General features: G+C 37.6%; 1 protein-coding gene across 2 annotated transcripts in view; it reads left to right on the plus strand.

Moving 5' to 3' along the window:
* The window catches only part of FGD4 (FYVE, RhoGEF and PH domain containing 4), a 219976-nt gene that overhangs the window by 19244 nt on the left and 177149 nt on the right, over positions 1–23583 (plus strand). Inside the window, exon 1 of one of the 2 annotated variants that reach the window (XM_019625686.1) lies at positions 16751–16783. The exons of the other annotated variant lie outside the window; for it this stretch is intronic. The gene's annotated coding sequence lies outside the window, so the exon portion shown is untranslated. Of the gene's footprint in view, positions 1–16750; positions 16784–23583 lie in introns of those variants that run through there. 2 annotated transcript variants of the gene reach the window in all.

Here is a 23583-nt window from a genome sequence, read left to right on the forward strand (position 1 = left end):
CTTCAGGTGGTCATGAACGCTTGAATGATGGATGTTCAATGTTTCTGCAATCTCTCGTGTCGTGTAATGTGGGTTTGACTCTTTCAATGACTTTATTTTGTTGTCTTCAACCTCGGTGGGCCTTCCTGACCGAGGAGCATCATTGAGATAAAAATCACCAGCCCAGAATTTCATGAACCATCATTGGCACTGACGTTCTTGTAGAACATTGTCACTGTAAACTTTATGCAACTTTTTACAAGCTTGAAGCGCGTTCTTCCCTTTATGGAAGTAAAAAAGTAAAATATGGCAAAAATGCAGTTTGGTCTTCCATCTTCAACTTGTTGTAAAATCTCCAAAACTCAACCAAATCACTCAAGTTTTTTTTAGAATGAAACTAGAACTGTCAGCTGTCAAATGACATAACAATAACATAGATGCGAATGACTCTAGTACTTCCAAAAATGAACTAGTGTCATCTGTCGCAAGCATGCGTCATGACTTTTCTGACAACCCAATATTTAACCTGAACTATGTAACAAGCTGAAACGTTCCCCCTTAGTTTTCTATGGTTCCTCACACACTTCATCTCTTTCCAGCCCCTTTCATTACTACTGCATTCTAAAACTAGCTGTCTACACTTTTAAAATGGAGGAGAACCTTACACCATGGTCATTTGTTCTGACTGTGTTATCTTGCATTAGATCTCCCTTCCTCACAGAAAAGCTGGTTATTCTGTAACTAAAAAATGAGGCTCAGGTAAGCAGTAATAATTTGAATACAAATAACTCTTTACAGTTGGAATATTTAAAATAGTCTCCCCCTTCCTGGTAAATTTCATACGAATTTATGTCTTAAATTTTAAATAATTAAAAAGTTTTAGGCTAAGTTGATTTTTTTAGCTACTTTGAAATAGTCTGGTCTTTTTCAAGAAGAAAGCTTTAATCACAGGAAGGTCATGTCTTTCATGTAAATTAGTATTTTTGTGCCTCTGGGCCCACTCTGGTTTCTTTATGAGTATAATTATTAACTTAATTGCCTTCTCGGTGATTTATGCTAGGAAAATGGGAACTACTTGAAACTTTTGAAGATATTGACATTTAGAATATGATTAACTTGTAAACAAGGTTCAAATTTATTCTAATTCAAAAACCTACACAATGTGATAAGGACCACGTGGTGTTTTGACTGAATTTTGGCTGTGTACTGTCTGTAAGTTAAGGAATAGTGAATAAGATTTTTAAAAATCAAACATAATGGTGAAAGACAAATTTTCTGTTCTGAGAGGAGTAGCTTCATTTCTTAAAAGTGTGGTTAAACTAGTTGAGAGATCTGGCTCAGTAATCAGTCAGGCCTAGGTTCAAATCCTGCCTCTGCTAGTTTACAGCTTTGGGCGAGTTACGTAACCTCCTTAAGGCTGTTTATTTACAAAATTGGGATAATGCAAGTATTTATTTTGTAAAGTTGTGAATGATTAAATTAAGTAATGCGTGTAAAGCTTGGTACATTTACTTATTTGGTACCCGATAAACAATAGTTATAAATTTTACACACACACACACACACACACACACACACACACACACACACACACACACGTGCATATATACAGAGGCTGCCAAAAAAATGTATATACATTTTAAGAAAGGAAAACTGTATTAAAATTGAAATAATATATACTGATAACAAAATATGAATACAAGTCATGTTTGACTTCTGCAGTTGCAAGAGGTGTTCAAAGTGGTTACCATCAGCATCCAGACATTTCTGATTATGGCAAACTACTGCTTTAGCAACATTGACCAAAGTGTCCACTTGTATATGGGTTTTTTTGGCACTCCTGGCACATATATATATAAAAAATATGGTATTTGTGTGTAATTTAATTGGTAATTGGAATTGGCCTGGGCCCTTTTGAAGATATCTGATAAAACTAATGTGGTAAAACTTATAGACAGATATCCATGGTATTTATTTGAGTAGAAGCAGCAGATTTCACATTTGCAGATGTTTGCATTTGCTCCTAAAACCTTACGAAGTGCACTTATATTAACATGCCATATGACTTCCTTGTTACCCTTTTGGATGTTTTGTATTTGACCAATGTCTTTTCATTTTTAACAAAAGGCAAATATCTTTTTACTCTTTTGGATGTTTTGCCTTTTACTAGTGTCTTTTCATTTTCAACAAAAGTGAAATATCTTTTCTAAACAGATAATCCTACTATTGTACATTATTTCACTGTGTTATCCCACATATCACATAGACATTTTATATACCACTGGTACATTCTTTTTCATTGTGAAAATGATTTTTTTTTTTCAGAATGCTATTGCTCTCTAGTGATGCAAGTAGGAATATATAGGAATGGTCTTTGAACCACTTCTTGTTATCTTAGAAAACATTAAATTCTCATTTGCTATATGGACGTGGTTTGGAAATATATAACATCTAATTACACTTACGTAGGTCAGATTAGGGGTTAAAAGTAGTAACCACTAGGATATTAGCTCAAGTTGAAAAAAAGTATCTGCTCTTAAAATAACGTTGAAAACTCTGTGCTTTATTTACGTTAGCTTTCATTCAGCAAATTCTTTAATAAGCTTGGTTTTAGGTTTTCCATTGCTCACAGCAGATGAAAAGCCAAATTAGGAGAGGAACATGAGTGGCTCTGGAGGGAAGGATCTATGAGTGTGCTCTTAGGGGCAGCTGGTTAGCTTAGGTGGTTAGAGCGTAGGCTCATAACACCAAGGTTGCTGGTTCGATCCCCACATGGGCCACTGAGTGTGCCCTCCACAACTAGAATGAAACAACTACTTGACTTGGAGCTGATGGGTCCTGGAAAAACACACTGTTCCTCAATGAAATAAAATAAAATTAAAAAAAAAAGAGTGTGCCCTTAGATATTACAGCAGAAATTGACAATCTGACTTGATGAATAGGAAAAATTTACAACAAAACCTCCCACTTCAGTAATGGATATTTACAATTATATCCTTGTCATTAAAAAATGTTCTCCACAAATGAAAGTGGTTTTGGTAAACAAATGATTTTCTTTAACTATTGACACTGATTATGATGGTTAAGATGACCATCAACAAGGTATTTGATTCGTGTAGGATTTCTCAAGTTGGCACTATTGACATTTTGTGCTGGGAATTTTTTTGTTGTGGGAACTGTCCTGTGCATTCATGTTTAGCAGCACCCTAACCTTTCCTCCCTGGTTACCAGTAGCCCCAGACAAGGCCATATATTCCTGGAGAGTCAAAATGAGGACCGCTGGTTTAGTTTAAGTGTGAACCTACATTAGGTGTGAACTTAAAACCAGTTGCATTGTGAAAGTCATTATAGCTATGCAGAATGTTCACATACCATCATCTTGGCTTGGTCCTTTTGGGTACCTTCTATTCTTACTTTTTTTTGAATGGAGGAAAGTACTGCCTATGTTTGGATTTGTTTTTTACTTGTTTTACATTGCCCATACTGTGACTTTTAAAGTACTGAAAAATATTTTCATGACTCACACAGGGAAGTATCCATCATTGTTTTAGCTTCATATCACAGAAGCTTCTAGATTCATCCATTGGCCATAAAATTCTTAGTAGGGTGCCAAGTGCTGGTGGATGAGAATACTTGAAACTTGCCTAATTGGTACCTGGTGCCCCCAAATAGCTGATGTTCTTGAAACCAGTCTCTGGATATGCTGAACTGTGTGGACACAGTGGGGCACAGTGCCAGAGCACATGCCGGGCAGATGAAAGTCACCAGCCTTTGCTCCCCTGGCCAGAGTGGGTGCTGAAGGCCTCACTTTCTCATTTTTCCCTTTTCCTCCTCATCCCATCAAGAAATCTCTCATTTCCACATTGGTTTTGCAGGGGCATGAAGTGGAAAAAGGGGTAGGCTGAAGAACCACAGATGGGTAGCACTTTGAGGGAGAGTTTTAAATAGGCCCAGGGGGTGGCTCAGTTGGTTAAGAGCTTGCTCAAGAGTGCGAGCTCTGAGCAACAACGGTTCGAGTCCCAGCCCGAGCTGAGCTGCTGCTGAGCTGCCAACAGGTGGCAGGATGGCTCAGCTAAAAGAAAAACAAAACAAAACAAAACAAAACAAAATAAATAGGCCCAGGAATGAGTGAAGAGTATAAGAAGGATACGGGAGACGAGAGTTTAGGAGATGGTGCTGTTTAGTGAACATTTTATTCATAGTGTTTGAGGGCCTTCTATATGCCAGGTATTGAGCTTTATATACACAGCTTCGTTTAATTCTCCCATCAATTTGCTGAGGCGTGTACTATTACACTTATTTTACACATGCGGAGACCAAGGCCTCCAAAAAGTCGCTGGCTACCCCAAAGTCTCAGATAGTAAATAGCAGAACCGGGATACACCCAGACTGGTCCATAGTCTTAACCACAGTATTCATTATTCAGTTAATATGGTGCTAGAAATTACATCTCCAGTTTGTGGGATTTAGAGATACAGAAGTAGTAGAAACGTATCTTTTGTCCTAATTAAACAAAAGGAACTAAAGTACTTTGGACCACTGAGGAGAGGAGAAGTAGCGTGTTCCCTGCCCTGTGGGAGAGCTCATGCCTTCTAGCAGAATGCCACCCTTATTCCTTTCTTCCTTGGGTGTGTATGCCCATGGCTTCCTGGTTTTGGTTAGCAGCTTGTTAGTCTAGGTGAATGTTTAGGTAGATTTTTTTTTATTATTATAGGTAAATATTTCTAAGGGTATGGAGGAGATTACATACCCTGGAACTGTTGCTTTATGGTAAGATAAATGTATAAATCACCCACACATATCTCAAACTGTTGTTCCTGCCCACTGCTGTCTGCATAAATAAAATTTCTGCATCAGTTCTTTCCCTAGAGAATTGCTTGAGGTGATCCAAATTTATGAGCAGTTGGCTGGTAGCCCTCTGGTTTTATGGCATATTTTATGATAAATAAATTCCTCTGTCACTCCTACTTAAACAAAGTCCACTGAACCCTCAGCTCTGGGAGCTGGTCACAGTGGTTTAGCTCACTCCTGTCCCCAGCTATTCCTCAAGCAAAAGTTTTATATAGAGAGCCCCATCCTTGTTTGTAAATTGTCACATTCCACATTGTCACATTCCACAAAGTGTTTGCCTGCTGTTATCACTGAGAAAAGGTTTGTGAAAAACAGAATATCAGGTCAAGAAAATCTGTTATTCTGGGAAAGCACAGTACTGGTAGTCACTGAAAAGCCAGTATGAAAATGAACAGGATAGCTTTCAAGTTCAGTTGTTTGTTTTTGCGTTTGATTGTGATGACAGTTTTGGAAAAGGAACAGTTTTTGAAAGGGCTTAACACCAAACTAAAGTAGTAAATTGTGGTTTCAAAAAAATTTGAGGGCCGGCCAAGTGGCACGTTGGTTAAGAGCTGGCTTGGGACGCCAGAGGGCCCTGGTTCCGATCTCACATATGAGGGCCAGTGACACTGCGGTCTACAGCTAAGATGCTGGACAACAGCTCAACCTAGAGCTGGGCTGCCGTGAGTCACCAGCGCCAGCATAGGCTGCAGCTCTTGCTGCAGTGGGTTGCCATGGGCTACCATGCGTAGCCAGCAGCCAGTGTGAGTGGCCAGCAGCCGTGAGCGGATGTCCAGAAGCCGGTGACTGATCTGCCTCGCCTGGGAAGAGCTCAATGATGGTGCCAATTTGGGCCAGTGAAGCAACGTCCTCCACAGCTAGACTTAACAACAAAAGGACAGCAACTTATCTGTTCCCCTTCCTCCAATTCCCCAGTGCTGTTCCCATCCCCCAATTCCCCAATTTAAAAAAAAAAAAGATTTTTGAAAGGCTGACTTAAAAAAAAAAAAAACCTAACAAAAAAACTCCCAGCTTTATTGAGATATAGTTCAGAAACCATACAATTTACCCATGTAAAGTGGACAGGCTGATTTCTGAGATGGAAACATTTTGGATTGTTTCTATACATCTCCATAGAACTCTGAATTAGGCAAAGATTTTTGACAGAGGAATTTTCTTACTTCAAAAGTGCTTAATTGTAGCAAGGTGTAAGACCTGAGGTGAGGATCAAATAAAGAATGGGTGGCATGTCTTCAGAATTTAGCAGAAAGTTTTTTGGCAACCTTTAAAAAGACTCTGTCCTAAATTTGTAACCGTTTAAGTGTTTTCTACCAAATTGTGTAACATATTTGAAATGGTGATTGATAATGTAAATAGATATGGTTGACTTACTGGAATATCTTATTAGCCAATTGAGGTAGAAGACAAGGGTCGTTGATGACTAGGCTCCCATGCAAATATGTACCTTCCTCTAATATTTACCAGTTGAAGACTTTTGGGTGTGTTTGTGAATTGGCCTTGAAAAAATGTGAGACCCATGAAGTGTGAAGATGGTTCAAAGGTCCTCAAGAGATAGCAAAGTCTGCACTTGCTATAATGAGATTTGTTAGAAAAAGAAGTTGGTATTCAGTGTCGTCTTTAGTGAAATCTCAGTCTGTTTAGTCCTTACAAGAAAAAAAAAATTGAAAAGGGCACAGAATATTCATAATATGATTCTTTAAAATGAAGTTTTTACATGCTGAATATGTGTAAAAGCCTGTATCATGGTTTTCTTCTTTTCATTTTATTTTGCTATTTCTGTAGTATAAAATAGGAATTTAGAAAATTTGACTTTGGCTTACGTAATTCTTACCCTTTGACCATTGCTTAGGAATGATTAGGTTGCAAATCAGAGTTGTCTGTAGTACAATGGCTTTTTGTATGGGTAAGGACTGAAGGAAACAGTTCATGATAGGATTATTGAATAAAATCTGTTGTTTCTGTGGGTGCTGAAAAATGGCAGTCAGAAAATATTTTTGTTTCCTTTCATCAATAGTTCTTTATGCATTAGGTTTTGGGGACTGAGCTTACACATCTTGTGTCAGCAATCATTTTGAGAATGAGGCATACGTTGACACTGGGAGTTAGGCTATGCTGTGAGTTGTGAATAAGATACATATTATTTCCAAGAATCTAAAATTTCTTTGTTAAACACAGATTCAAAATAGCTCCGGTAAGGACCTCCTGCCTGTGGAACTTCTAATTTTTCTAGAGAAGCCTAAAGACTGCAATTTTATATAAAATGTCTTAATGGTTACAATTAATTTAAAAATGTAAGTTTGTTTTGTGGACCAAACAAATCACGCCTATGGACTGTGTCCCTGTGCCTCGCTGGCTGAGGTGGTGGGAGGCATGGTTCTGCCCTCACTGGAGAGACATCAATGTCTATTATACCAGCTAGAAAGTGATCATGCCTAGAGAACACGGAATAGAAGTGCCAGAGACCTGCAGTGGGGGCAACGAGGAACAGCCCACAGAGGAAGAGACATTGATCCAGGCCCTGAAGGTGGGATTTAGAGGTGGGTCAGTGAGGGACTTGGGAAGCACAGGTTGGTTATTGTGAGTAGCAATTGTTAGCTCAGTGTGTTGTCTGCCTGGGGCTGTGGAGATACTCCAAGTAAAGAATAAAGCAAAGCCCTTCGCGTAATCTGTGTGAGCCCCAAACCTCCCCACATGAATTGTATAGCATAGATCGGAAGAGAATGTGAAAATAGGAAAACTCAGCTTTAAGGGAAGTCCTCTTGCCCACCCAGATTGTTGATCCTTATCAACTCTTCTGTATAGTGGAGTTCCTACTTTTGTATAGTCACTCATTTTTCATTTGGGGGAGTCACTAGGCTAAACATAAAACCCTTACACATCTTACTTTACTTTTTGGCTCAGTGCTGGAAGAATTTAAGACTTTGGTTCCTTACATTTTGTTTATCTTTCACTAGACTTTCATATTTTGGAATCACCTTTATATTTTCCAATGAGTAGTTTCTAGGGTGTGGTTGGATGACTCAAATCAAAGCTAGAAAAGTTATCCTTTTACCTTCCCAGAGTTAATGTTTATTGCCCTTCCTTTTAAGCATAAGATGTGTGATTCAAGGTGATATCATTATGATATCTACACTATTGTGTTGTATTGAATGAGACTGCACTTGAAACATGGGAGATAATCGGACACAACTAAGAATTAAATGTGTAACTGAAACGCTTAGCGTTCTGGTCCTGGGCCATCCATTAACTTGCTCAGTGACACAGAGCAAATCACTTATCTTGAATGATGTGCTTTGTTTTTCACCTGTTAAATAGAGAAGTGTAACCTGGTTAAACGTTTGACAGGGTAAGGTTAGGAACTCACAAAAATGCCGTCCCTCCCCATCCAAACACAGTGTCTGGAATGCTGGTATGGCGCCACTTGCGTAGCAGGCACTCAAAATATGTGTTGATTGGAATTAATGTAGAGGAGAAATCTCTTTTTTTTCCTGTGGTGTTAGGAGAGGCAGCAGGTATGTATTTTCAGGGTTTGTTTTTATGAGGGTGCGTGTGAAACAACAAACCACCAGTCAAACACTCATTATGAAGGAAAGAGCACAGCTATAAGACAACAAACTGTGCAGCAAAAATTGGAGGTGAATGCCTGCCTGATCTGTCCCCAAATCTTCAGGTGCCTCAAATTGTAACTGCACCCCTTTCATGCCCTCACTTGGTCATTCACTTTGGTTGATTCATTCATTCAGAACTCATTTATTGAGCACCTACAAGGTGCCAATCCCTGGTGTAGGCATGATGGCAGCTAAGATGAATTCAGGTTGATGCCATCAACTAGTCCGTCATCTTAGTAGACAAATAAATAGAAGGAGATCACAGTGCTATATGATGTATCATGATGAATGTATGTAGAAGATATAGTGGGAATGCATATAAGGGAGCCATCATCTCTGTGCAGATGGAGCAGAGTCATATGGGCTCAAAGAAACAGCGTTACTTGAGCTTGGTCTTGAAATATGAATGTGCATTGAGTAAGGGGAAGGGAAAGGAAGGAAGTAAAGGGAACAGGAAGGAAAGGTAGGTCCCTGGGGATATGGGAGCAGCCTGATCGCTTCCTGAATTATGGGAGGGGATGCGTGGGAGGCATGAAAGGAAAAACATGGAAAAACCTAAAACCATAAGACATCTCTTGAGGCACAATACTTCTAAAGTAGGGTTATAAATTAATATATTTTGTATTAAATAAAATCTTTCTTCCAATAACTAAGCTAAACATTATATTTTTATGTAATTTAATCTTCATAATACTCAGGGGCAATAGGCAGTATGGTTTCCATTTGTAGACTGAGATAGAGAAATCAAAGTCAGGTAATTTGCTTAGAGTAATTACACTGGATGTGAGTTCTTTATCTTTTTAATTAAAACAAATATCAAATGTACAAAAATCTTGCAAGTATAGTACATAGAATTTTTGTCCAGATTGATTTGATAGTAAGTTGCCTACCTGATGCCCCATCATCCTAAATATTTAGTGCATTTTTTTTTTTAATGAAAAGGACATCGACCTACATACTTGTACCGTGTTTCCCCGAAAATAAGACCGGGTCTTATATTAATTTTTGCTTCAAAGGACGCATTTTATTCATTTATTCATGTACAAAAATCTGCATTTATTCAAATACAGTCATGTCTGGCTGACGATCTTAACTGGGGCTTATTTTAGGGCTTATATTATGAGCACCCTGAAAATCATGCTAGGGCTTATTTTCTGGTTAGGTCTTATTTTCGGAGAAACACGGTAATATAGCCATCAAAAACAGGAAGTAACATTGATTACAACATCTAATCCTCAGGCCTCATCAAATTTCACCAATTGCCCCAATAATGTCCTTTCTGGCAAAGGATCCATTCAGAATTATCCATTGCTTTTAGTTGTCCAATCTATTTAGTCTCCCATGGTATGGAACAGACCCTTAGTCTTTCCTTGGTTTCATGACTTTCACACTTCCAAAGATTAAAGGCCAACTGTTTTGTAGAATGGCCTTCAATTTGTGTTGTCTGAGGTTTCCTCATGATTAGATTCAGATTAGGCATCTTTGATAGGAATATTAAAAACCTGATTCTCTGTTCTTCTAATTGCATCTTACCAATCATGAGATGACTCATGATTTCTTTTTGTCTCATCACTGATGCTGTTCACTTTGATCACTTGGCTAAGGTGGTGCCTGCCAGGCTTGTCTACTGTAAAATTTCTTTCTTAGTAATTACAAAGTATTGTGTGGGAAAGTACTTGGAGACTTTAAAAATCTCATTTCTCATTAAACGCCACATTTATTCATTTATAGCAGTGTGTGCTCATCATTTCCTAATAAGTTATAATCTCATACTTTCCTTTCAAGTTGGCTTCTGTTACCTTTAAACAAGTTCCCAAAATTTTTGAGCACTTCTGGCTGGCACAAGATGTTCTAGGGTCATCTTGTTCTTTCCTGCCCTAGTCCTGGAGTCAGCCATTTCTCCAAGGAGCCTGGGTTCTTTTTAGTGGAGAATGGTATTTGGAAACCACAACCTGGATGCTAGATATGATCATGGCTATTGGAGTGTTACTGTCCCCACGTCTTCTCTGCTAGGGAATAGATGCACTTATATACACACATATGTTCATTTACCCACTGTCTGTCTGTTCATACAGATATATCCAATCCTAATATGACACCACAGCATTCATTCCAGTTTTTCCCCTTGCCATATTTGCAACTTCCTTTCTTGAAATTGAGAAAACTGGCTCCTATTACATATATATATATATATATATATATATATATATATATATATATATATATATATATATATATATATATGGACTTACTTGGTCAGTCTTCCATTGTACATAACTAATCTCCCATCGCTGCTCCCCACCTCTCCCTCTGTGCAGATACCCTTGCACCACCGTGGCTCTGATACCTCGTGTCAGCTTGACCCACATGTGGACACCCTCCTAACTCAGCTTGTGCTTGGTTCTATTTTTAAGTGTGGCAAGTATGAAAGGACTAGTTTACTTTTCTTTTACTTTGGGTAAAGCTTTGTAGATTGGGTAACTGATATCCTCTACTCCCTTAGTCTTAAATTGCAATTTTTTGGTTAGATTTTTCTTCTAATTAGGTATCTTTTTGCCTGTTTTGTCCTCATCTACAATAGCAATGAATATATTTATGTGTGGAGGTTTTGATTCTTGTATCAATACTTTAATACATTATTATTGGACAGCTTGTGGTATGTTATATAAATATTACATATGATGATATATTTTAGGCATAAGTAGTAGTAGTAGTAAAGCCATACATGGTCTGACAATTAAGTTTGCGAACTCATCCTAGAAAAAGTGCTACATTCCTTATGGCTGAACATCACTACAGTCACCCTCGAAGTACTGTCCTTGGGAAGCTATGCACCGATGCCAGTGCCTGGTTAACCCTTCAAAGCAATTTTGGAACTCTTTTTCTGGAATGTCCATCAGCTGTCATTGTATCACCCTTGATGCCCTGAATGTCATCAAATTGTCTTCCTTTCAATATTTCCTTTATCTTTGGGAAAGAAAGAAGTCATTGGGGGCCAGATCAGGTGAGTAGGGAGGGTGTTCCATTACAGTTATTTGTTTACTGGCTAAAAACTCCCTCACAGACAGTGCCGTGTGAGCTGGTGCATTGTCATGATTAAAGAGCCATAAATTTTTGGTGAAAAGCTCAGGTCGTCTAACTTTTTCATGTAGCCTTTTCTGCACTTCCAAATAGTAAACTTGGTTACCTGTTTGTCCTGTTGGTACAAATTCATAATGAATAATCCCTCTGATATCAAGAAACATTAGCAATATCGTTGCAACAAGTTCGCGAACTTTATTGTCAGACCTCGTATGTTTGTATACCAGCATAAATGCAGATATATTAAAATTGGCTTTAAAAAATCTCACATACCTACCTTTAATTCTCATTACCATGGACTGCAATGTAAATTAGAATATTGCACAAATTTGTGATTCTCTGATTTTAAAATTATATAAAGACATTACCATTGGTGTTTTAATTTATTTTGGTATTTGTGTTATCCCTTTGAAAGATGTCTCTTTTTTTTTTTCACATATGCATTGGGAGAAAGTTACTGATTAAGGTCATTCTGATGTTGTAAAGATAACAATAACAGGGTTTCTTACCTTCCTGAACTACATTCATTTGGAGATCTTTCTTCACAAACAAGCCATTTTGTTGGAAAATATAGTTTCCTGGACATTCTTTTCTTATGTGCACTTATGTGTTTTGGAGGAAGCTGTGTAAATGTGGCCACTCGGAACAATTGTTGACTGATCCCCAAGGTTCTGATTGATTAAAAGCCATGTTGACTTTAAAGGTCTTTTCATTTTTTTCTTCTTTACATTTTCCATTATTAAGTCTTTCCTGAAATAACACTTCTGGGAAGTTCCTAGTCCACTATTTTTTTTTTTTATATAAGTTTGGGGAGCAGTTTTATAGGAAAAGTGTTTATATCTGTGCCTGTGGTACATGGTACTTCTTGTGGAATTCTGAGTGTCAATTATGTACCAGACACTATTCAGATCTTTCTTTTGTAATGAATCTAGAGATCACTGTTTCACCCATGGGTGGGCAGATAACTGTTTATCCAAAAATAAGTAAATGTATTCAGTTGTCTAAGAATGGAATTTCGGTGAAACAAGTGGGAAGCTGCTGAAGAAGTTATCAGTACAAATGTAGGTATATCAGTTTGTGAGGTACAGTCAGACTGTAAATACAACTGGCTGGATTGGTTAGATTTACTATTCTTTAGAAACTGGGATTCTGAAGCAAAAAGAGCTTCAGTGATCACAGGGTGGGTGAATAATTTCACCTGAGCATTCTCCTTGCTTTGCATTCATTCTAGTTCATTCTTGTCCTATGGAACCATGTGACTCTTAATGCCCAAAGTGATTTAACACCTATGGTAAAGAATGCACTAAATAAATAAGTTTATTTAACTTTTTATTATGGAAAATTTGAAACTTAATGCAAAGTAGAGAAGAATATGACCTCCAGCCCCATCACCCAGCTTTGACAATTATCAACATATAGCCAAATAAAGTTGTGAAGTTATAAAGATTTTTTTAAAAAAAACCACTTTGAATACTTTTAATGAAATGGGACTTATTTATAACTTTTAGCCTGTTATATTCTCAGAACTAAAATAATTTATATTTAAAGCAATTATTCATGCGTCAACTTTGTCTGTGTATAACATGGCAAATGAGAAATTTCACTTGGATTCCAGTTCATCATTACCTTAGATACTCTTTCTTCTCTTTCTTCTTTTGTTTTGTGAAACCTTTAGGACTACTTTTTGGAAAGAAAAACCTTCCCAAAGTCCTAACCAACAGTAAGTAAAACAAACAAAAACCTTATTGCACCGATGATTGTTAGTTACCTGAATGAATTAAAAATGTTCAAGGAGATATGCATAGCAAGATTTCTCCCCAGCTGATTTTGTGATATTCCTTCCCATTACTTCCCTGTCGGTCAGCACATCCGTGGAGAACTTACCCCCCCCCCCTTTTTTTTATTGTGGTGGAATACACGTAACATAAATTTTGCTGTCTCAACCATTTTTAAGTGTACAGTTCAGTACACATGAGTGGCCAATGAGCACATGAAAAGATGCTAAACATCATTAATCATCAAGGAAATATAAATCAGGGGCTGGCCGAGTGGCTCAGTTGGTTAAGAGTTGGCTTGGGAGTGCAAGCTCTGAGCAGCAGGGCCACCAGTTCAGTTCCCACTTGAGGGCCAGTGACGCTGCGCCCTCTACAGCTAAGATTGTGAACAACAGCTTGACCTGGAGCTGGGCTGCCGTGAGTAGTTTTTTAATGTCCTAGTCTTGAATGCCTGACTCCTGAAAGGTGCAAAAGTGAGAAATAAAGTGGGAAAAGAAATTGAGAAAAGAGGACTCTGACTATTTAAATCCCCTGGAAATCACTTCAGCTGGCACGGGAGGGCAGTATGGAATGGTATAATGACAATGGCTTCCCACCTTTTTATCTGCCCCTCTGTGATCAGAAGCAGCAATCAGCAGTGAAAACCCAGTTCCCAGTTGTTTGGAGAACAGGGTCCTTTTTGGCACCCTGGTTCCCATAAGCTGTGTGCAGCTGCTCCAGGAACAAGTGTACAAGCTGCCTGCCAAGTGTTTGTGGGATGGGAAATGAGTCACTGCTACTGTGCTAAGAGCTGAAATTGACCTATATTAACCATAGTTTACTATCCTAGTCTTCCTCTGGAAGTTGCAAGCTGTCAGCAGACTCCAGAGTTCCAAAATAGTTACATCAGACAGATTCTGCCAGTGCAACTGCGGTCTAGGTGGGGAGACAGATGCAGATTCCTGGTGCTTCCTACTCTGCCATCTTTCCAGAGTCCTCTCCCCAGAGAACTTTTTGAAGAGCACAACTTCTCCCCAGTGTTGTACAGATTGAGTACTGTGATACAAGTACTCAGTTCTATTTGGCTTCATTTAAAATTTGCTTTTCTTCTTCCTTCCCTGATCAGCTCATTCTAGATTCTGGTCTTTTAGATTGTATTACTTTTTTGCTAGTTAGCTGTTAGGTTTGGATGATCATAGAAGAGTTCATGAAATGACTGCCTCCAAGTGATACTGAATTTGATTTTGAAGGGTTGGTAAAATTTAGAATGGGAAAGGTGGTATGAGACTTGGGAAGGATATATTCCAGATTTCTGGAAGGTACAGAACTATATCCAGTTATAATAAGATAGATGTCTTCTTCTGTGACAAACCCTGTTAGATATTTTTAAGTATTGTTTACAATTCAACAGTAAGCTTAAGAGGCAGATATAGTCATTCCCCATTTTCTGTATATTGCTAGTCTCCCTGGGACTCCCCTGGTTTTTGTACTGGTACCTCATCTTGTTTAGCATTGGTCCTGGATAAGTGTCCTAGTTTGGCTGATAAATTATATGCTCATCCTACAGAGAAGCAAAATGGTGTTCAGACGTATTAATAAACTTGCCCAACTTGCTTGTAAAGAGCCTGATTTGAACTCATTATTTCATATTAAAACAAATAATATTTTCTAAAAGCTGTCTTGAGTAGAATACTCAGGATGGTTTGGCACTAATAGTGGGGAGTAATTAGCCCTAAACTGAGCAATGCCTTAGACTTGCCTAACAAATCATAAAAGCAAGACTTGAAAGGCACACACTGTTCCAAGTAATGTCTAACTGCATCTTGGAACAAAACTCAAGAATATTTATAGGAATACAAAAACATCCAACATCCAGCAAAGTGAAATTTACAATGTCTGGCATCCAATCAAAGATTACCAGGCATGCAAGTAAACAGGAAAACAGAACTCTTGATGAGGAGAATTATCATTTGAAACCAACCCAGAATTAATACAGATTTTAGAATTATCAAAGAAAATAATTAAAGCAGGTTATTATACCTTTACACATGTTTTAAAAGAGTTAAATATAGATATGGGAGATAAAAACGAAAAAAAAAGACCCAAATAGAACTAAATGTGGAAACTACAATATCTGAGATGAAAAATACACCAGATGGGATTAATGGCAGATTAGACCTGGGGGGGTGGGGGTGAGAGGGGAAGATTACTGAGTTTTTAGGCATAATAGAAATTATCTAAAATGAGCCCCCAGGGAGGGGAAAGAATGAGGAAAAAAGTGAAAAGAAGATAAGTGAGCTGTGAACAACATTAAGCAGCCTAAAACAGTGTACTTGTAATCCTTGAAGAATAGAAGAAAAGAGTGGGGGAGAGGAAAGAAATTGAAGACATGGCCAAAAAATTTTCATATTTGATAAAAACAGTAAATCCATAGATCCAAGAAGCTCAGTAAACCTGAAGCACAAGAGATAACTAAGAAAGTTACACATCATAATCAGATTGCTCAAAACCAGTGATAAAGAAAAGATCTTCAAACAGCCAGAGGAAGAAAGTTTCATTACATATAGGGGAATACAGATAAGGATGTTTGGCAGCCAATTTCTCCTCTGAAACCATGGAAGCGAGAAAACAAAGGAGCAGCATCTTTAAAGTACTGAAAGGAAGAAACTATAAACCTAGAATTTTATACTCACTGAAAATATCTAAAAAATAAAAGTGAAATAAGCTAGGATAGACAGAAAAGGGAAAGAGGATTAAGAAATACAGACTCCCAGTTAAAAAATAAGTCATGGAGATGTAATGTATGGCATAGGAATACAGTCAATAATATAATAATTATGTGTGGTGACAGGTGGTTACCAGACTTATTATAGTGGTGAATTCGTAAGGTATATAAGTGTTATCACTATGTTGTACCCCTGAAACTAATGTAATATTGCATGTCAACTATAATTAAAAATAAAAAAATTTTAACGGCACAATGAAGACATTTTAGACGTTTTCTGACCTACAAAAACCAAAAGAATTCATCACCAAATGAATGGGCTTTCAGGTACCCAGTTTGATTGGACATGGATGATTTAATGGGCAGACCTTAGCTGGACCAGTCAGAATATCCTTCTAGAGTTGTGGATCTTGGACTGAGAAAAGCATATTAATATGTGAAATTGGGGCCTATGTGTGTGTAAAGGAAAAGACTATTCCATGATGTGACCATTGCCTAAGGGTTGCTGGACCTGCCAGCCAGATCCAGTGCAGTACAGAGATTGCTTCCCCTAAATCCCCTCAGAGACTCCTCCCCTATGCCCCACAGCAAGCTGGTTTGTGCTGGTTGGTGGAACAGGCTGTTGCCCTGCCCCAGGCAAGCATGATAGGCATTTTCCCCTTATCAGGCAGGTCACCACGCCCCAGTACTTCTAGCCATCCTGCCCTGTCCTGGGTAACCCCTTAGTACCTGAGCGCAGTGGGGAGGATCTTCATGTCTCTGGCCGCCACCTGGGACACACCTATGTAAGTTTCTTTAATATACTGTTAACATAATGAGAGAGTTGTGAGCTTCTTCCTCTGGTCTCTCAGCCCCTGGGAATTTTCGCAACAGTGAGGTAGGCCAGGGAGACTGAATAACAGAGCAGGTTATGGGAGAAGGAATAGTCCATGAAATGAGACGTAAAGGTCGGAAGCAGACACTCCCTTGGTTTCTGTGGTCTTCCAATTCCCACTTTTCTTATTTCCTGAGATTGAGGTGCAGCTTTGCATTTGGATTCTGTGAGAAGCCATTCCATCTTTAGAATAAACATCTCTTTTTACGCTAACATGTTCTTGGATACTTGTCACAAAACAACAAAAAAAAGTCTGTTACAGATTTTCTTCCTTGTTTATTTTAGAGTAAGTAATTATGTTGAGGTTGTCACATCTAGACATAAGGACGGAAATAATAGTCAGTTGTGAAGATTTAGGACTTCTAGGCCCATTGTGTTTTCTTGGTGAACTTTAAAGCCTTGGGTGTCTGTTGAGTCAAGGAGGAAAAAGGATGCGATAGCTTTAAAAAGTTAGTTCCCTTTCTCATCATCTCGCATGCCCAGGCAGCCAGAATTTGTTGAAGAATGAGAAAAACAGTGACTTGTGCCTCTCAATGTTGGTTTTGGAGTCTAGGAAAAATCTAGGTTTTATATATGTATTATTTTCATTCTCCACAAGATACTCATATGTTCTGGTTGTTATTAAACATGTTAAACAAAACTTTTAACTTCCATACCGGGAAGTCTTTTAACAAAGGGCTTATTAGGCCATTGCTAGCAAGAAAAAGACCGGGCCCTGGGGCATGAAGTCTAAACCACAAGCAGCTGTGTCAGGTGGAAAAGACAAAACGTCTGCCATCCTGGAGTTAGTGATTGGGTTTTATACATCAGGGAGGAGGGAGCAAGATTCAAGATGTTTTCAAAGAATTTGCACTGACTATAGATAAAAGGGGTGGGAGAAGGTGAAGCAGGCCTAGTTCTGGGACAGGCTCAGCAGAGTCCCTGAGGAAGAAGTGTTTGCTCCTTCGGATTGGTTGTGGGCAACTGTTTGGAAAGTTCATGTGTAAACCAGAAGTGAAGGTTCCTGGGGTTCATGGTACCTAGGTAGTCTCTCTTTCAGATAATTGGGGAAGTTAATCCAAAGTTCCAACATACACTCAGGAATGTGAGCAGTCTTGTCAGCTGGCCCCTGGCTAACTGCTTTGCCTCCTTTTCTCGCTGTCCAGTCCATTGTAATTTAATTTAGAACATTTCAGAATTTTTCTCTTGTCAGAATCTTTGATTTTTATCTTTTCATCAACCCCTAGTCCTTTATAAGCCTTTTTTTAAATTGTTTTTTTATCACTAATGTTTTAAGAATATATGAAGCTGATAGATTCTATCTTCTGAGCCCATACCAAATGATTGTTTTAAACAAGTTCTGATTTCTATTTGTATCTCTAATCCAGTAGTTTAGTTTAACTTTCTTTAATTTAACAGGATCATGAGTATGCTTTTGACCGAGTATTTTGCTGGTAAATGTCTTGACTTGACCAGACTCCAATTTAGAACCACAGACCAGTCTCTTTTAATAGTTGCCCTTTTTTAAATCCTCAGTGTTCTTGTTTCTAACAATGTATCTTGTGACTCTTTGTATTTTTCTTCCTTTCTGGTTGAAGTGACAGAGCATTAAAGTCTTTTATGAAGGTTTTGGTGATCTAAATACTGTTGGGGAGCTCTGACCTACTTAGAATAGTTCTTTGTGCTCGAGAGCATGTTTATCCCCAGGGTAACTGCTGCAGAATTGCCCTGTGTGAATGCATTGAAACTTCCCACTTGCCAGATCTTTCATTACACCAACACAATGAAGCAGCATGCAGCCAAAAAGAAGTGAGGAAGGTTGCATTGTATTTGACTTCCTTGAATTAAATTTTATTCATCTCAGTGTTTTCTACAGATTCGTTAACAATATTATGAACAAGGATTTCCCAGCATCAGTTGCTTGCCATGTGTGTTCATTCTCAATATTGGCTGGCTCGAGAAACACCTTTACCCATTTTGTTTAATAGGATATTATACTTACAGATAAAATTTTGCTTCATGCTTAGACCTTTTTTTTAGAAATATGGTTCTATTATTAAGCATAGCAATGTAATCCTTTTAGGTTTAAAGATGAACTATCAGAAAATTATATTTAAATTTACAGTATACATTTTTTAAATGCTTGCATTTATTAGTATTCCATCTTTGTTACTGATAGCGGAATATCTATGTCATTTGCACTGTCTCTTCAGGGTTGGATCATTTTCTCCTCACCATTTCATCTTTTTTAAAAAAATTAATTTATTATTTTTTAATTTTTTAATTTTTAAAATTTTATATGTTTTTAAAAATTAGTTTCAGGTGTACAACACAGTGCAATAGTTATACTTTTTACCCCTCAAAGTGACAACCCCCTCCCCCCAATCCGCCGCCCCACTCCCCCCATTTCATCTTTTTAGATGCAAGTAGGTCTCTATCGAGAAATTAGAAAAAGAATCACTTAAAATAATAAAATCAGCATTGCATGTTCTGTTTGGTCATTATCAAGATGTATTTGAGCATATGTGATGTTTGTTGAAACTAGACATCTTGATAAACTGAGAGGCATTTATGTACCTTTGGCCTCTAGGAGGCAGCATGATCTAGTTAAAATTTCTGGATTCTGATGAAGGGAACTTGGTCCTTTGTCATTTTAAGAACTTGCCTGCATGAAAATATTTGCATTCTGAATCATAAAGTTACACTGGCACTCTTAAAAATATTACATTGTTATTTGTGTCCAGAACAGCATGAAGCACATGCAAATCAAATGCAAATTTCAGTGGAAACCATAGAGCCTTAGGGCTGAAAGGGAGAGTCTACAGCTTGGTACTCTAGCTCTACTCCCAGGGGCTGGGGTGAAGAGTTTTGCTATTGCAATTAAATGATCAGTAATTAAATTCAATAATGACAGGATTGTTTTTCTGTTAATTAGATAATGAATAGAATTTCCTCATTTAAAATTTTTCCACTCAATTTTTTCTGTTTTAATTTATATCACTTCCAGCCATTTGTCTGCTTGGAAATTCTAACTGAATTCAAGGTAAAATCTATCCAGGTACAAATGAATGCAAACTAAGAGAAAAGCTCAAATGGTCCATTTTTTGTGGCCTTGTTTGCTTATGGCTGTGATTTTTTTTTTTTAATTTGTAATAGGTATAACATAGTTTTCTGCTCACAAGAGTCCTGTGTGACAGCACTGAACATAGTTGGTAAATCAGTACTCTATTTCATCCTACAGGAGCATGTTCTGCAAAGAGCATCATGAATGTCAAGTGCCCCATCACCCAAACGGTTATGAGAACTAGTGATCCCGTCCAGTGTTCTTACCAGTGAAGCCCCAGAATTTCAGTGACTCTGTTATGGTCACCCAGCAAATCAATGGTAGGGTTAGGGCTCTATTATTTGGCTTCTAACTTGACGGGTTTCATTGTTCTAGATTTAACAGCAGTACTCCACAGGTGTAGCTGAATTTGAAGGAAACTTTTCTTTGTTGGGAAAGCATTCACCTATTCTTCAGTAATATAATCCCCATTTCTACAGATGAGGAAGCTAAGGGATTTAAGGGATTTGCCTAAAGTTTGGTTAAGTTTCTCTACTACTTAGAGAAGAAGCCAGGCCTTGTACTAGAATTGCTGGTCTTTTCTTCATATAACTAGCTATTGGTAGGAAGGAAATTATGAACAGGAGTGATGATACTTTCAGAAATTTCTTGAGTCATCCACTCATTAGAATTAAAAATTTTCAAGGATTTAGCCAACAGGAAGAGCTGGGCCAGCAGATACTTATTTGAAAGAGAGTATCAGTTTGGTTGGTAAATTGTGGTTGTTCGTCGGATGTTTGACTATTGCTATTACAAGGATTACAAGAAATAAATTTAAGCCACTTAAAGACACTTCTATATTTGGATTTATCGCCTTCACAAAAATATTTCAAAAAGCAATCATATGCATTTGAAAATATAAAAGTATTTACCAGGAAAATAGTCTAATTTATTTCAAAACCAATATCTCAGATCAATATGAGAAACTAAAAAGTTGATTATGCAGCTCACTCAATTTAAATCATCTTATTTATTCACAAAATATTTTCCTGCTATAATTTATCTGTCCTTTGAATTCTCAGTTTGATATTTAAAAGAGTTGTTGTTGCTGTTGTTTTTGAAAGAAGTCCTGGTGGTTAAATAACTAGATTACCTCTCCCTAGTATCTGAATACAAGTGGTCAGATAGTTGCTAGACTTATAAAGACTTAAGGGCGGGTGCAGGTTACTGGAGTGTGCTTAGTGTGTGAAAATTTATTGAGCATGGTATGTGCATTTCCCCTGTGTATATTATACTTCCATTAAAAGTTGGAAAAATATATCACCTATAAAGCAGGAATATTTCTTGGATGGTTAATCTTAACTTTAAAAATTTGAGTGTTGTCATTAGGTGGAATAATTATTTTGCAGCTTTGCCCAACTCTTTTCAACATTTGAAGATTCACCTTTGTACAAAATTTGAATAGAAAATGTCATTATGAAATAGCAGTAAGGCCATAACAATATGACAAAGTGATACCTGAGTTGCTGGGAAGAAATGACCAAGTCTTTCCAGGGCAGTTTCTAAAGTAAAAATTTACATTTGAACTGGATTTTTGAAGGATTAATAAGGTTATCAAACAAGAAATAAAGGAGGTCAGTATATTCTAGGTGAAGGAAACAGCACCTACATGGAGCTAAGAAACCTTCCTGATCCAACTTTCATAACGCTTTGTATAAATCTCCGTTAGAGTTCTTTTCATGTTATGCTGTAATTTTATTTACTTGATTATTATGCTGGCAGACTAGGCCTTCAAGAGTCTGTTTATCTTCCCCAATTCCTGGTATATAACAAGTAGCCAATAAATGCTTGCGGAATGAATGAAGGTGTGCAAAACCATGTGTGGGAAACATCTAACAGTTTGCTGGAGCTCCAGAATAAGGCATAGCATGGGCATTGCTAAGAGATGAAATTGGATTTATGTGAGTTTTGGAGCTAGACTTTTTATGCTGTAGGCTTTTTATGCCACACTAAACAGTTTGGATTTACCCTATGAGGAGTTGTAGAGCCATTGAGGATTTCCGAGAGGGATTGGGTAGCATGTTCAGATTTATAATTCAGAGAGGTTAACAGTTGTAAACAATGCAGAAGATATAGATTGGAGGATAGAAGAAGATGACATTGGCTAGGAGGCTGTTTTAAGAGTTTAAGGCCAAGTGTGATGTAGAATGTGTATACACTAGGAGTATGCAAGACATTCCAGGTGTTGGGAGAAAACATTAGAACTTCTGTTTATTATGATTTTTTAAAGTCTTACTAACATTTAATATACAGAGGGTGCCAAAAAAAATGCATACACATTTTAAGAACAGAAAAAACTGTATTAAAATTATGCAGATGGTAACCTCTTTGAGCACCTCCTGTAATTACAGAAGCCAAATGTGACTTGTACTCATCTTTTGTTATCGGTTTATATTGAGTATTACAATTTTTAATACAGTTCTTTCCTTTCTTAAAATGTGTATACATTTTTTTTTTGGCACCCTCTGTGTATGTTGAAAAATTGTCTTATTCTATATGTTGACGGTAACTTCCTAGCGTGAATGTCACATTTTCACGTCACATCCCGCGTGGTAGGTAAGGCTTCCTGAGAGTGGCAGTTCCACAGCTCAGAAGGGATGGCAGAGCTTTTTTGCCCTATGCTGTTAGTATGTTGCCAAACGTTGCAATTCCTACATGCATGGTTTAGTGAATTTATAGACTATATAGTCTAGCTTTAACTAAACTCTCACAAAATGGTACATGAGTGTAAAAATATTCTCCCAAAGAAACCAGTTTGAAGATAAGCCTAACAATACAAGTGGACAGTAAGCAAATAGTAGAGCTTACACTTCTAGTAATTCTGAGTCACATTATGATGCAAAACAATGACTGTTTAACTAGATGGGATAAGACAGTGACTGAAAAAAATAAAATCAGAATTATCACAAATTGACATCCACTGTTGTTCACTCTGAACTTTGGCTTCAGTTTTATCATCCCTTGAGATACTAAAACACTATGAAGCCAATATGTAAAACGGGGTTTCATTTTATCTTTATATCATCTTATTAAAAGTTCTATTTTTGGGTATTTTGTAATAGTACAGTGGTACATGTATAGAATTTATAAATGTTTGTATCCTAGGGTACAGAGTCAAGAAACTTTAATGGGCTATATGATGAAGAAAATTTGAGATGATTGATTTAGAGAAAGATGTTGAAAAACTAAGGCAAAAGGTGGGTTGGTTGTTTGAGGATCTATTTAGCTTCTACTAGGTACTATAGACTGGTTTCTTTTGTAGTATACGTTATGTGACATAATGTTAATGGTAAGCCTGTGACATAGACGTTGCCATTTTATAGACTGTAAAACTGAGGCTCAGAGAAATGGAAAACCTTGCCCAATATCACAATTACTGTATTGAGGACTCAGTATTTCAGCCAACGTCTCTTTAAAACCCACGGTATTTTTCTTTTTCTTTTTTTTTTAAAGATTTTTATTGGGGAATTGGGGGATGGTAACAGCGCTGGGGATTTGGGGGAAGGGGAATAGACAAGTTGCTCTCCTTTTGTTCTTCAGTCTAGTTGTGGAGGATGTTGCTTTACTGGCCCAAGTTGGCACCATCATTGCGCTCTTCAGCATCTTATCTGTAGAGGGCAGTGTCACTG

This window comes from Hipposideros armiger, unplaced genomic scaffold, assembly GCF_001890085.2.
Source record: "Hipposideros armiger isolate ML-2016 unplaced genomic scaffold, ASM189008v1 scaffold_638, whole genome shotgun sequence".
Taxonomy (NCBI): Eukaryota; Metazoa; Chordata; class Mammalia; order Chiroptera; family Hipposideridae; genus Hipposideros; species Hipposideros armiger.